This window comes from Mirounga leonina, unplaced genomic scaffold, assembly GCF_011800145.1.
Source record: "Mirounga leonina isolate KUSES-001 unplaced genomic scaffold, KU_Mleo_1.0 Mir_165, whole genome shotgun sequence".
Taxonomy (NCBI): Eukaryota; Metazoa; Chordata; class Mammalia; order Carnivora; family Phocidae; genus Mirounga; species Mirounga leonina.
Genome location: NW_023270415.1, coordinates 40,979,145 through 40,992,337, shown reverse-complemented (window position 1 = coordinate 40,992,337; position 13,193 = coordinate 40,979,145).

The following is a 13,193-nucleotide window of genomic DNA, read 5'->3' as shown; positions in this document are numbered from 1 at the left end:
AATCTTAAAAAAAAAAAAGTCTATGGCATGTTATAAAGATTAATGATAATGTCAATGAAAATACCAAATGACGGCTGGCAAATGGTACCAAGTCATAGCACTTCAATGAGTTCTCTATCGCTGCTGGAAGAAATGACCACAGATGTGGTTAGCAACACACATAACTTACACTTGTGGAGGTCACACGTCTGAAATGGGTTTCAGTGGTCTAATATCAAAGCGTCAACAGAGCTGCATTCCCTCCTGGAGTCTTTAGGGAAGAAGCTGTTTTCCCGCCAGACCTAGCATGAAGAACTTGCCTGCCTTCCCAGGCTGATGGCTCATTTCTCCATCTTCGAGGCGAGTGGAGTGGCATCTCCAGATCACTAACTCTGATCTCCTCCACTGTTTTCCTTTCTAAAGGACCCTTGAGATTCCATGGGGCCACGTGATAATCCAGGATGATTTCTCGATTTTAAAATCAGCTGATGAGCAACCATAATTCCATCTGTAACCTGAGCTTCCCCTTGCAATGTAACAACAGCATATTCACAGGTTCTGGGGATTATGACACAGACATCTTTTAGGGAGGGGCATTGTTTTGCTTGCCACAGCACTTTTCTCCCTTAACATTTGTTCGTTCATTCATACACTTATGAAAGGAAACTATGATTGGTCAAAGTATCTTTTACCCTCCAGAAATCTGTTTAAGTAGAGAGCTTAGATTTTAAAAAATTAAAAATGGGGTGCCTGGGTCGGTTAAATGTCTGCCTTCGGCTCAGGCTCAGGTCATAATCTCAGGGTCCTGGGGTCGAGCCCCGTGTGAGGCTTTGAGCTCAGTGGGGAGTCTTCTTGTCCCTCTCCTGCCCCTCCCCCCACTCATTCTCTCTCTCCCAAATAAAATCTTTTTTTAAAAAAATAAATTAATTAAAAATGCACAGATAATATATATGTAACTGACAATTTTATTAAAAATCTCATCAGGGGTGCTGGGTGGCTCAGTGGTTAAGTGTCTGTCTTCGGCTGAGGTCATGATCCCAGGGTCCTGGAATCGAGCCCCACATCGGGCTCCCTGCTCAACGGGGAGCCTGCTTCTCCCTCTCCCTCTTCCCCTCCCCCTTCTTGTGTTCCCTCTCTTGCTGTCTCTCTGTCTGTGAAATAAATAAATAAAATCTTAAAAAAAAAAAATCTCATCAGAAAATTAACTGACAATTTGCAGCAGGCCCTAATGTGAGCCATTCAAGTTTGTGCTACAGACTTTTGGAGGAATGATCACTTAGGTGTATGAGAGGCAAAAAAGAATCACTGGAAATTTTGATTGTCTATAAGAATTAATATTCCTTCCCCAAAAGACACATGTGGCCTTAGTTCGCTTTAAGATAAGAACAATGGAGGTGATAACCTTCCATTCTGCCTTGCTGACTCCCCACCAAACTTTGAAGGGTGTAAGAAATCTTCAGTAGAGCCAGAGGAAGGCAGCTAATAGGGTGAAGAGCCTAGAGTCGGAACATATGAGAAGTTTAGGAATATGCATGGTATGATCTTCAAGTACTTAAATGACAGTCACATAAAAAAAAGCTAGATTTATCTTTGAAAATTCCAGAGTTTGAAAATGCTAGAATAAATGTGTATCAGTTAGATTTAAACTCAGTCTTACAACTTTATGTGGTTATAGTTTTCTGAAAATGGAATGACTGCCCCTTGAGGTAATGAGTTTCCTGTTACTAAAGGTATCTGAATAAAATTCAGACAATAGTATGAAAGAATGAGCTTCCAAAGCACTTTGTTCAGGTCTCAAACATTGTTATCATTTACGTTCCAGTCTTCCTGTATGACTTGTTACCTCTTTCTAGGCCAAGCCTATCCTATTCATTTTTACTTGGTTTAGAAGGTACCCATTGAATATTGGATAGGTGAATGAATGCTGCATGGATGAGGTTGAGGTTGGATAGAGTGATCTCTCCAACTCTGAGACTCTCAGTTCTCTGAGCTAAGATTTGAACTTAAAAGGTTTAAAAAGTAGAATTGGAATCCAGAAAGGAGGTGCTGGTGGTATGCTGGTGGTATATTCTAGGCTTCACAGTATGGAAAGGCCTAGAGAGGGGATGGAGCAAATCAGAGTGGGGGTGCTCTACTGGGTGAAGAACAAGAGTTAGAGTTGAGGCAGAAAGCTGGGTCATGATTTTCTGCAGTCTGGACCCAGGTCGACACTTGACTAAACTGTTCTGAAAGAAAAGTACTCTGACATTCATATGTGTCATGGCTGGATGGGGGATGGCTAGGGGCTTAGTGTGGACTGAATTATGTCCCTTCCCAATTCATATGTTGGATGAGGATGGGGCCCTCATGATGGGATGAGTACTCTTATAAGAAGAGACACCAGGAAGCTTGCTTCCCCACCCACCCTCCCATGCAAGGACACAAAGAAAACAGTGCCATCTGCCAACCAGGAAGAGCACCCTCACCAGGGAAAAGAATCAGCCTAAGACAGGCTATTGCCTCAATATGGGAGTGAAAAGTTAAAACTCCGAGCTAGACACTGGAGGAAGAATATGAAGGAGGGCACAGGTGGGAAGAGACATTACTGAAAACACCAGGACTTGGTGGTAAGGTAAATGAGAGAGAGAGGAAAGGAAGGGTATCTAAGAGGCCCAAAGCTTTGTGCATGGGTGGCCATGAGGATGGACATTTATGCTCACTGTTTCTTATTCAGATGGAAGGAATTTGGGAAAATATTCAGAAGATTCAAATTTCCCCAAACTGTTTCTGTTAAGTTCATGGCTGAAAGTGGGCTGTTTTTGATATTTGTGAGGATGGAAAGTCAAGAGTATTAGTCTGTGAGGGGCAAAAGTTTCAGAGGCGAGCTGCAGTACAGGTAAGACTTTGCCCCGAATGGCGGTAGGGATAGCAGGCACCGCTGTGGGGGAGCCCAGCCCCGGCCTGCACGGGAGCAGACACTCGAGACGGAGCTCCCCGTGTCATTAAATGACCTGTGAAGATGAAGGCCTCTCAGCTGGTCCTCCACACAGTGTCTGTTTTAGGGCAGCGCCCAACGAAAACTCTCATCCCTATTAGTACTAAGGATAATTATATGTTTCTTAGGTAATTGGATTTTCTTTTTGATATTTTGGGACTCTGAATTAAATAAACACCTGACTCTGTCTGTGTGTACGTGACAGAGTGAGGGAGGAGGTTAGAGGAGGTACCCAACGTTTTAGAGCCACGATGGTGGTCCAGTTACAGCATATGTGTTCTATATTACTTTTTTAGCCTCTTTTCCTTTTCTTTTTATATCCCCACCCTTGTTTTTCTATCCTCCCTCCTCTTTTTAATTTATGCTGTCTTGTATTTTATGCATCCCTGAAAGTAGTCCTAAATTCATTCTGGAACAAAGGAGAATAAATACAAATATATTTTTATGTATATTAGTCCCCATTTTATACATGAGGAAGCAGAGGCTCAATTAATTTACCTAACTCACCCAAGATTACAGTGGGTATATTAGTTATCTATTGCTAGGTAACAAATCACTCTTGAAATGAGCAACTGAACACATGAACATTTCTTTTTTTTTTTTTTTTAAGATTTTATTTATTTGACAGAGAGAGAATGAGAGAGAGAGCACATGAGAGGGGGGAGGGTCAGAGGGAGAAGCAGACTCCCTGCCGAGCAGGGAGCCCGATGCGGGACTCGATCCAGGGACTCCAGGATCATGACCTGAGCCGAAGGCAGTCGCTTAACCAACTGAGCCACCCAGGCGCCCCAAACATTTATTTTCTTACTTGGTTTCTGAGAGGCAGGAATCCGGGAGCAGTGTAGCTGAGTGGTTCTAGCTCAGAGTCTGAAGAGGGTGCAGCCAGGCTGTTGGGCGTGTTGCAGTCATCTGAAGGCTTGACTGGGGCTGGAGGATGTGCTTGCAGCTCATGCCCATGGCTGTTGGCAGAACTTTTCCATTTCTTGCTTCATGAGCCTCTCTATAGGGCTGTTCACAACAGAGGGACTGGCTTTCCTGAAAGCCAGTGATCTGAGGGAGACACTGAGATGACCCTGCAATGATATATGGTCAGAAGTGATATACAGTCACTTCCTTACATTCTGTTGGTCACACAAGCAAACCCTGGCAACATTTGGGGGGAACGCCACGAGGGTATGAATTCCAGGGGTGGGGATCACTGGGGCTGTCTTGGGGGCTGCCAGTCACACTGAGTAAATAATGTAGCGGAGTCCACATGATGCCGCTTTCACAAAAGCACTGGATTCATGCACAAGCGTGGCCCCCAGGGCTGTTTCCATTCCTTGCATCTGGAACACTAGATTCTATTCTGGGTTTCCAGTTTTCTTCCTCTGAGCCTGTTTCCCATTGCCAATGCTGCCACCATTTCATCCATAAAGCTTTGTGTAGCCTCGTAACTCTATTTAATCATTGCTAAAGGTAAATCCAAATCTGATTCTTAAGATAACACTAAATGACAACTTTTGGATACCACTAAGAAGTTAAAAATAATAGCTAACATAACACTGTATATGCTTACCTTCTCTGAATTTGGTTATGCAAGACACAATTGATTATAACTTTAATTCCTTTCACTTTTCTATATTCTTTGCTTCATGGGAGGTATATGTGTGTAGAGGATACAAGTTTCGGGTTATTCCACCCCTCATAAGATGAGTCCACCCCTCTTGTCAATGTAATGAGAAAATCCATAAGGATATTTTTATAGAACATATTTTTACTGCACTGTTGAACTGTAGCCAAATTTTTGTCAGGGAAAGACATTAGGACATGTTGTTTTCCTGGATTCAGGGAACTGCTGGCTCAGTGTTCAGTATTCAAACCACAGATCCATGACTTACCAGTAAACCACCTGGATAAATGAACACAAAAGATTTCATTTGCTGCTGGCTATTACCCTGCCTTTTGATGATTCTAACTCTATTCTGCATCTGGAAATTCCATTTTCATTTGAAGTATGCATAAAGTGATGTCACTATGAATGTTTAAGCACAACCCCAAATTTCTTAGCCAAGATTATGTTTCAGAACAATGGTGTTGACTAATTATTTCAACTGCAATTTAAATTTGTAAGCCATTACTATGTGCTAGTGACATTTGAGTGTTCTTAAAACTTTCTTTACCTCTGGGATCTACCTTCAAGGCCTGGTGTGGTATGCTAGTTTACAAATAAGATAATTACTTCCGCCTGGGGAGAGAACTTTCTCTTTACATTTGACTTATGTACAAGTTATTCTGATAAATTCTCTTAGAGTGCTGACAGTGTTCTAAGCTTTGTGCTACGTTCTGTAAATGGATAAAAGGGTAAGACACAATCTTTGTGCCTTTAAGAACTTGTGGTCTAGCTGCTAGATAAACATTAACAGGAATAATTATGAAACCGTGTGATATAGCAGAAGTATTCACAAAATGCTTGAAGAAAAGGGATAAGGAGTTTAGTTCTGCCTGGTGGAGGAAGGAGGAATCAGGAAAGACTCTTCTTCCTAGATCAGTGGTCCCCAGGTGCTGGTCCCAGGACCAGTGCTAGTCTCTAATAGAGTTTTTACGATTTGTGGCAGAGTGAGAAAAAAAAAATGAAGCCATGTTATTTTAGTGAGATAAACGAAATTACATAAGATAACTTTATGATTTTTATAAATTCTTCAGCCTAAAATTCGGATTTACATGTTTATTTTCTATTATATCGTCCTTTATGAAAGCATGGTGATAATATGTATTATTATGTTTTCTTTAATTGCAAAATGAAACCTGGCAAGCTCACATCAATCTGCATTTTCAGTCATTCATTCATTTATTGGTCCTGGATATCCAAAAGGTTAGGAACCCTTAGTATGGATGGTTGGTTATACTTGAGCTCGAGTTGGAAGAGAGATACATTCCTGTGTAAAGCAGTTCCTGCTATTTGCCTATAAGTGGTTTAACCACATCTGCATTGGGGTCAATTAATCTATGAGAAAGAAAAAAATATGCATGCTTGCTTTTTTAAGACTGATTTTGAATGTTTTTCTTACCTGTGTCTGCAGGCGTGTGGGAGGAAGATAGAAAACCTGTGTCCATAGTGGTACAGAATTTGAACTATAGCTTTGGAAAGCTGCCGTCACCAACATATACACTGTGTTAGAAGGATTTTTTTCCCCCATAAAGTCTTCTGAAGTTTAGATAAGATTAGTCTTGAGGATTATAAACCTTCTACTTCTTTCTGGGTGTTCGGTTAAAAAAATCAGAACTTTTGTATATGTGGGCCTTTCCCCCCCCCCTAGCTGTTTGCAAGCAGACACGAGCAAGAGCGAGTGATTGGCTGGGTCTGAGCAGGTCAGCAGTAACAGGACCTTTACTGCCGCCCCGCTGAAGGCCGGCTGTGCCCACTGCCTCTCGTTCAGCTCACCTTTGGTAGCGAAGCTTTTCATCTCTTTGCAAATAGATGCCTCTGAAGTATTGAGCTGTAGCCATAATTTCAAGGAATGTGTCCTCTTTGAAGAGAGAGTCAAGGAGAATGACAAAAATGATAAAAGGACTGAATAATATCAAACGATGTTTAAGAAAAGTATAGGGATTCCCCCCGTCTGAACTCTGGGGCAGATCTTACAAGAGCTTACCTGCCCCGAGTGCCTCCCAGCAAAAGCACTTTAAGAAATGATGGAAGATTTCCTTGAGAACTTGCCAGACAACACTTGTACATACCAGGCTTTCATTGTACTACGCACTTGGAAGCAATCCCCGTGTAAAGCAAGAGTGCTCTGAGGTCAGACAAGCTCCTTGCTCCCTGCCCCTCTGACTGTCAGGTCCTAACATTGCTAAACCTCAGTTTCCTCCTCTCTACAATGGGAATAATCTATTTTACTCCATAGGGTTGTTGTAAACAGAAGTGATAGCATGCAATAAGCATAAACTACCACTCTTCCTATTTTTATTATTGCTATCTCCTTCTGAGAGGAGACCTTCTCTCCTGCCCTCTCTCCTTCTCTCCTGTGCACTGTCTTCCATCTTTGAATCTGGAGAGTCCTGATTTGAGTGAACATGCATACTAATTGATTCTTTTGGCTTCCTTCAGTCTAGAGCATCTGCATATGAACAAAAAAAAAATAATGTTTATAGGACAGGTCATTTATTTTGGCTGTCATATATTTAAGCAAATTAATAAAAAATTTATATCACAGTATTTCTAGACAGAATCATGTAGAGGAAAAATGTTAAATATTTAAGCAAATTATATTTTCTATTAACAATCCTCAGACTTGTCTCTCTCCATGACCTTTAGCAACTCAGCAATGGAAATATTGGAAGGAGGTAAACATATCGGTAATGATGGAATAATAGAATATTACATGTCCTTCCTGGTTCCTGCTTTGAGAGAGAGAGAGCGAGAGAGAGAGGGAGGGAGAGAGACAAAGATAGAGGTACGTGGTCCCAAGGGGGTGGAATCATGACCTGATCTGACTCACAGAGGAGTGTCTGGAAGCCTGTTTGCCCTGAAATGACTAGTTAAGCTGTTGGAGGTTGAGATAGAGAATCTGAGAAGCCTGTCTTTACTCACATACTCCCAAGAAACAAATGTAATACATTAAAAGGGGGCGGAGGAGTCATGAGGTCATATCTCTTGGTTAGAAATGTTGAATAGGGGCACCCAGATAGCACAATCAGTTAGGCACCTGACTCTTGGTTCCGGCTCAGGTCGAGATCTCAGGGTCGTGGGATCGAGCCCCACATCAGGCTCCGGGCTCAGCATGGGGTCTGCTTAGGACTCTCTCTCCCTCTGCCCCTCCCTCCCTCAAATAAATAAATAAATCTTTTTAAAAAATGTTGAGGGGCGCCTGGGTGGCTCAGTCATTAAGCGTCTGCCTTTGGCTCAGGTCATGATCCCAGGGTCCTGGGATCGAGCCCCGCATTGGGCTCCCTGCTCCGCGGGAAGCCTGCTTCTCCCTCTCCCACTCCCCCTGCTTGTGTTCCCTCTCTCGCTGTGTCTCTCTCTGTCAAATAAATAAATGAAATCTTTAAAAAAATAAAATAAAAATAAATGCTGAATTGACCTAAACTTAAAGAGCATGATTTTGAGTCATTAATTCACTCAACCAATAGTTAATGGTCACCCAATGTGTACCAGACACTGTTCTGGACACTGGCGATCTAACAGGACCAAGTCCCTGTTCTCATGGAATTTGCAGTCTAGTGGGGAAAACAATACAGAAAGAACCCAGGAATTCCACAGAAAGGACCCTCCTGTGGGGTAGGAACACCCTGAGGGTGGGCCTGGTGGCTTAAGTACCACAATCACCATGTTTAATATTCACTCAGAAACTTAAGGTGTGTGCTTTCATGTTGTTGGACTAATTACCAAAACGCTGACTTCCACCTAAAGCGGTGAGTATTTTTGACCTCTCAAACATGATTGACATGGCTTTGCAGATAGATCTATTTTTGTTCGGCTTGTCAAGTTTACGCTCTTTGTGGTAGCCAACCAGGAAAATGCCACCCAGCCCCAGGTGTAAGAGAATACGCTCTATGTTACCCATGATAATGGACATGCTGAGAAGCAAACCTTTGATTTTATCAAATGCAATTTTGTACTCGAAGCACTGGGGTTACCTACCTAGTGTTTTACTCTTTGATATATTTAACTTTTTTGGGTATGTTTTCTTAAGTTTCAATGTAGTAATAAGAAATTCTGGCTGAGGCCAAAGCCTGGATCATATTATGTGTGCTGGTAAAGCCACAAGAATGACCTTCAGATTTCTGTAGGCTGGTGGTTTGTAAAGAAGGAGAGTTTGTTCTAATCTTAACTCCCCTACAACCCGAGGAAAAACCTGTGGTAAATCAAGCCGGACACGTTAGGTGTTATATTTCAGCTACGGAGTGATTATCTCACACCACTCTGCATTTGTTTTTAACTCCGGATGTACTGTATTAGGTGGTTAAGAACGAGTCTTCTCTCAAATATCCCCCACAGATTATTCGTTAATTACAATGGGGAGAATGGTACCTTTATAATGGGGAGATCTGGCAGATACCACCAGCATCAATGAATCCAACATCATCAACGATTGTGATTACCGACTGACATGTTCTCCCTGATGAGAGGTAGTGGGAAGTACACAGCATCACCTCAGAAATAAGTATTCTCACCAAAGAATGTGTAACTTGACCATGAGGAAGCAGACAAATCTAGACTGTGGGACCTTCTGCAAGGCAACTGGCTTGGACTCTTCGAAAACATCAATGCCCTGATGGGACAACAACAAAAAAGGGAAGGAGGCCTCCAAGTTAAAAGACACGAAAGACACAAGAGGGCTGAGCGATGGAGTGCTGGATCCAAAAACGGAGGAGAGAAGAGGAGAGGGCAAGGGAGGGGGGAAGGAGGAAAATATCTGTAAAGGTTATTTGGGACAAAGCTGCAGAAAGTTGAATATCGCCTTTTGATTATGTAATCCTTTTGTCTTGGTGTTAAGTTCTTCGGAACATATCGTTAGCAAGGAGACTGTCTTTGTTCTTTGGAAATACATGCTGAAAGCTTCAGGTGGGAAATGTCATAAAGTCTGCAACTTTCAAATGGTTTAAGACAAAAATAAGAGAAACAAATGTGGCAAAATGGTAATCGGTGAATTTAGGCGAAGGGAATATGACCTGTAGGTTTCGCATTTTTTTTTTTTAAAGATTTTATTTATTTATTTGAGAGAGAGAGAATGACAGAGAGCATGAGAGGGAGGAGGGTCAGAGGGAGAAGCAGACCACCCGCCGAGCAGGGAGCCCGATGCGGGACTCGATCCCGGGACTCCAGAATCATGACCTGAGCCGAAGGCAGTCGCTTAACCGACTGAGCCACCCAGGCGCCCAGGTTTCGCATTTTTTAAACAACAGGGAGAGCGAGGAGACAAGGAAAGTCTATCTGAGAGAAATGATTACAGAAATCTGGAACAAACCCAAAAGACGTAAGGAAGCACAGATGCCTACAACTTAGGCATGAAGCCCAGGACAATGGGCAGATCTCTGCAGTGGGAATCACAGGGATCTTGTCCTCTGTGTCCTGTGTCACCCCCAGCCATGTGACTGTGGGCAGTTTGCCAAACTCTCTATTCGTTTCCTAGGGCCGCGTCACAAAATACCACCGACTCTGTAGCTTCAAACAACAGAAATGTATCTTCTCACGGTTCCGGAGGCCAGGAATCCGGTCTCAAGGTGTCGGCAGGGCCAGGCAGCCGCTGCAACCTGGAGGGGAGAATCTTCCCTTGCCTCTTCCTCGCTGCTGGGGGTTCGCCAGCCATCCTTGGCGCCCCCACTTTGCAGTCACAGCACACTCATCTCTTCCTCCGTGGTACACGGTATTCTCCCCTCATGTGTCTGTCCCGGTACCTCGGCTCCTAAGGACGGCACAGACATTGAATTGGGCCCTAATGACCTTAATGACCTCATCCTAAGCTTGATTACATCTGCAAAAACTCTATTTCCAAATAAGGTCACATTCACAGGTACCGGGGATTAGGGCTTTGACATATCTTTGGGTAGGGGGGCACAGTTCAACCTGCAAGACTCTCCATTCTTGTTTCTCCAACCCCCAAACAGGCCTGGGCAATGTGGGGGGGGCCCATGAACCAAAATGAAGTCCAGGGTCCCTTCCGTGCCCAGAGCGCGAGACTCTGTGGGTCCACTGTTCCAAGCTGTGACATTGGTCAGCCTTGGGTAACTAGGAAGCCCAAGGGAGACTGGATGAGGAGGCGGTTCCAGGTCATTACTGAACAGAGAAGAAACGCAGCCTTCGGAAAATACGATCCTTGCGCATTCTTGGCATAGCAGGCCGCTTTAGCTCGCCTTCACAGTCATCCCCTTCGTCTTCAGTTTCTTTGTCTCAGTGGTTGTTGGCCCAAAGTTTTCTAAGTTGAACCCTCATCCTGTTACCCATAAAATTACATAAAATGAGATGCTAGTGTTAAAAAAAAAAAATAACTATCACGTCGCAAGTGACTTCAGATGTTGGACAGGCCCCCAGCTGGAGCAGATTAATGAGGAAAATCAAGACTCCTCTATCTTTGTCCTTCAGGCTAAAAAAAGGCAAGATAAGAAGAGAGGACGTTCTGTAATGAGTAAGGGCTGCTGCACCTTCAAACCGGCTCAGCCCCTCCTGCTGGGCCCGCTCTGGGAGTCTGGAGGAGGAGACCCTTTGAGGCCCTTGGCCTTCCCTTTGCAACAGAGGAGGCAGGGAGCAGCATAAATGGAGATGAGAACTGTCCATGCTCCTTCCTGATGTCTCGGTGCTTCAAAGAGAAAACTGTGTCACAGCGGGGAGGGGAAAGCACTGAATACCAAGCTGAAAGAGGACATGTTCCCAGAACTCTAGGCCCACAGTTCTCAGTGTGACACGTTGTATACAAAGATGCATCTGTACCCCTGCTCCAGCCCCCCCCCATCTCCCTCCAAGTGACCTAAGGTGGACACACCAGGTGTCTGTAAACCAGGCCAGGGTGATGTCCCATCTGACAAATCTCCAACTTGTGGCAGGAAGCAAAAACCTCAGGATATTGAGATCTGATCCAAAATTAAATAGCGTTTCTTTTTCCTGACTTTCAGAAATTATTTAGGCAAACAACTGGCGATTTAATTATAATGTTGTCGTTATGAAAGCCTGTTATGTCACTGGTTGCCAATGCTAGGTAAAAACACTGGGGATTCACACTGTGTTGTTATAATTCTGGTCTTTCTCTGCCATTATTTCAGCAGTGGGAGTTATGCGTTTGTCAGCATTTCCATTAGTACCTCTTATTTTCAAGGCTTCTGTCTCAGTTGCTGAAAATTGCATGGTATTGGATGGAAGCCGGGAGATAATTTCCTTCAGTGTGATAGCAGCTACATTCTTTTATGGTTGTGTGTGACTTTGCAAGTGATTTCAATTTCTTTTTATTAAAAAATTAATTCATACATAAATCTCAACTCTCTTTTTGCATATAGCTCTTATTCAAGATTGGGGTGTGAATCGTATGGAGTAAACATTTACAAACAGGGCACGATTCAAGAAAGGTCCTGCCCTGTGGCAGCGACGGAACGAGGTATGGTCAAGAAGTAATGAGATCGATGTGGTGGTCATCAGTCATAGTTCTTTCTGGTCACACATTGTGTATCTCTGGGATTTCCAATATCAAACAGAGGAGGAAAGAAGATGTGGTCTTGAATTATAAATTTAAATTATAGGTGTCATACTTGCTACAGACATTGGGAATTTCTTATCAAATCATAGAATTTCAGTATCTGAAGAAGAGCTTAGATTTTATCTTATCCATCAATTATGGATACTTATTCCATCAACTCCACATTCCTTTTTCGTCTTTTCCAACAACGTATCAGTCATCTATTGCTGTGTAACAAACAACCACAAAACTTAGTGACTTAAAAAACAATCACTGAGGGGCGCCTGGGTGGCTCAGTTGGTTAAGCGACTGCCTTCGGCTCAGGTCATGATCCTGGAGTCCCAGGATCGAGTCCCGCATCGGGCTCCCTGCTCAGCGGGGAGTCTGCTTCTCCCTCTCACCCTCCCCCCTCTCATGCTCTCTTTCTCTATCTCATTCTCTCTCAAATAAATAAATAAAATCTTAAAAAAAAAAAAACAATCACTGAGTAACTCACAATTCTAGATGTTGGCAGTTTGAGCTCAGGTAGGTGGTTCTACTGCTGGTCCCATCTGGGCTCACCCATGTGGCTACACAAACTCCTTTCAAGCCTCTGTTTGTGTTACATTTGCTAATGTGTCATTGGCCGAAGCAAATCACATGGCCAAACTCACATGCAAGGAGGTAAAAAGCTAAGACTCTATCTTTTGGTGGAAGGAACAGCAATATAAATGGAAGTATGCATCCATTGGTTTTTCTTTGGAAGCTAAGGTCCCATCTGTCAGATTCAGCTGGGATCTCCCTAGTATTCTGTTTTGCCTGAAAAGAAACAAAAGGAGAGATAGTTATGGGCCTGTGTGCCAAAACCAAAAAGCCTCCTAAGGGAAGTGAGAATTCATCATAGGAGAGAGAGGAGAGTGACACGATTGTCCAAGGACACTGAGTCAGTGATCGAGATGGGGACACCTCAGCACAGGGCCTATCTATCCCTCAGATGGCCCCAGCCCCTGTGCCCATGATCTGTACCCAAGGCCTGAGAAGAGGCTGCAATAAAAAGAATAAAACAGAGTTTCAGTGAAGCTTCTAGGGATGACATGCAGGTTTAGAGGGTG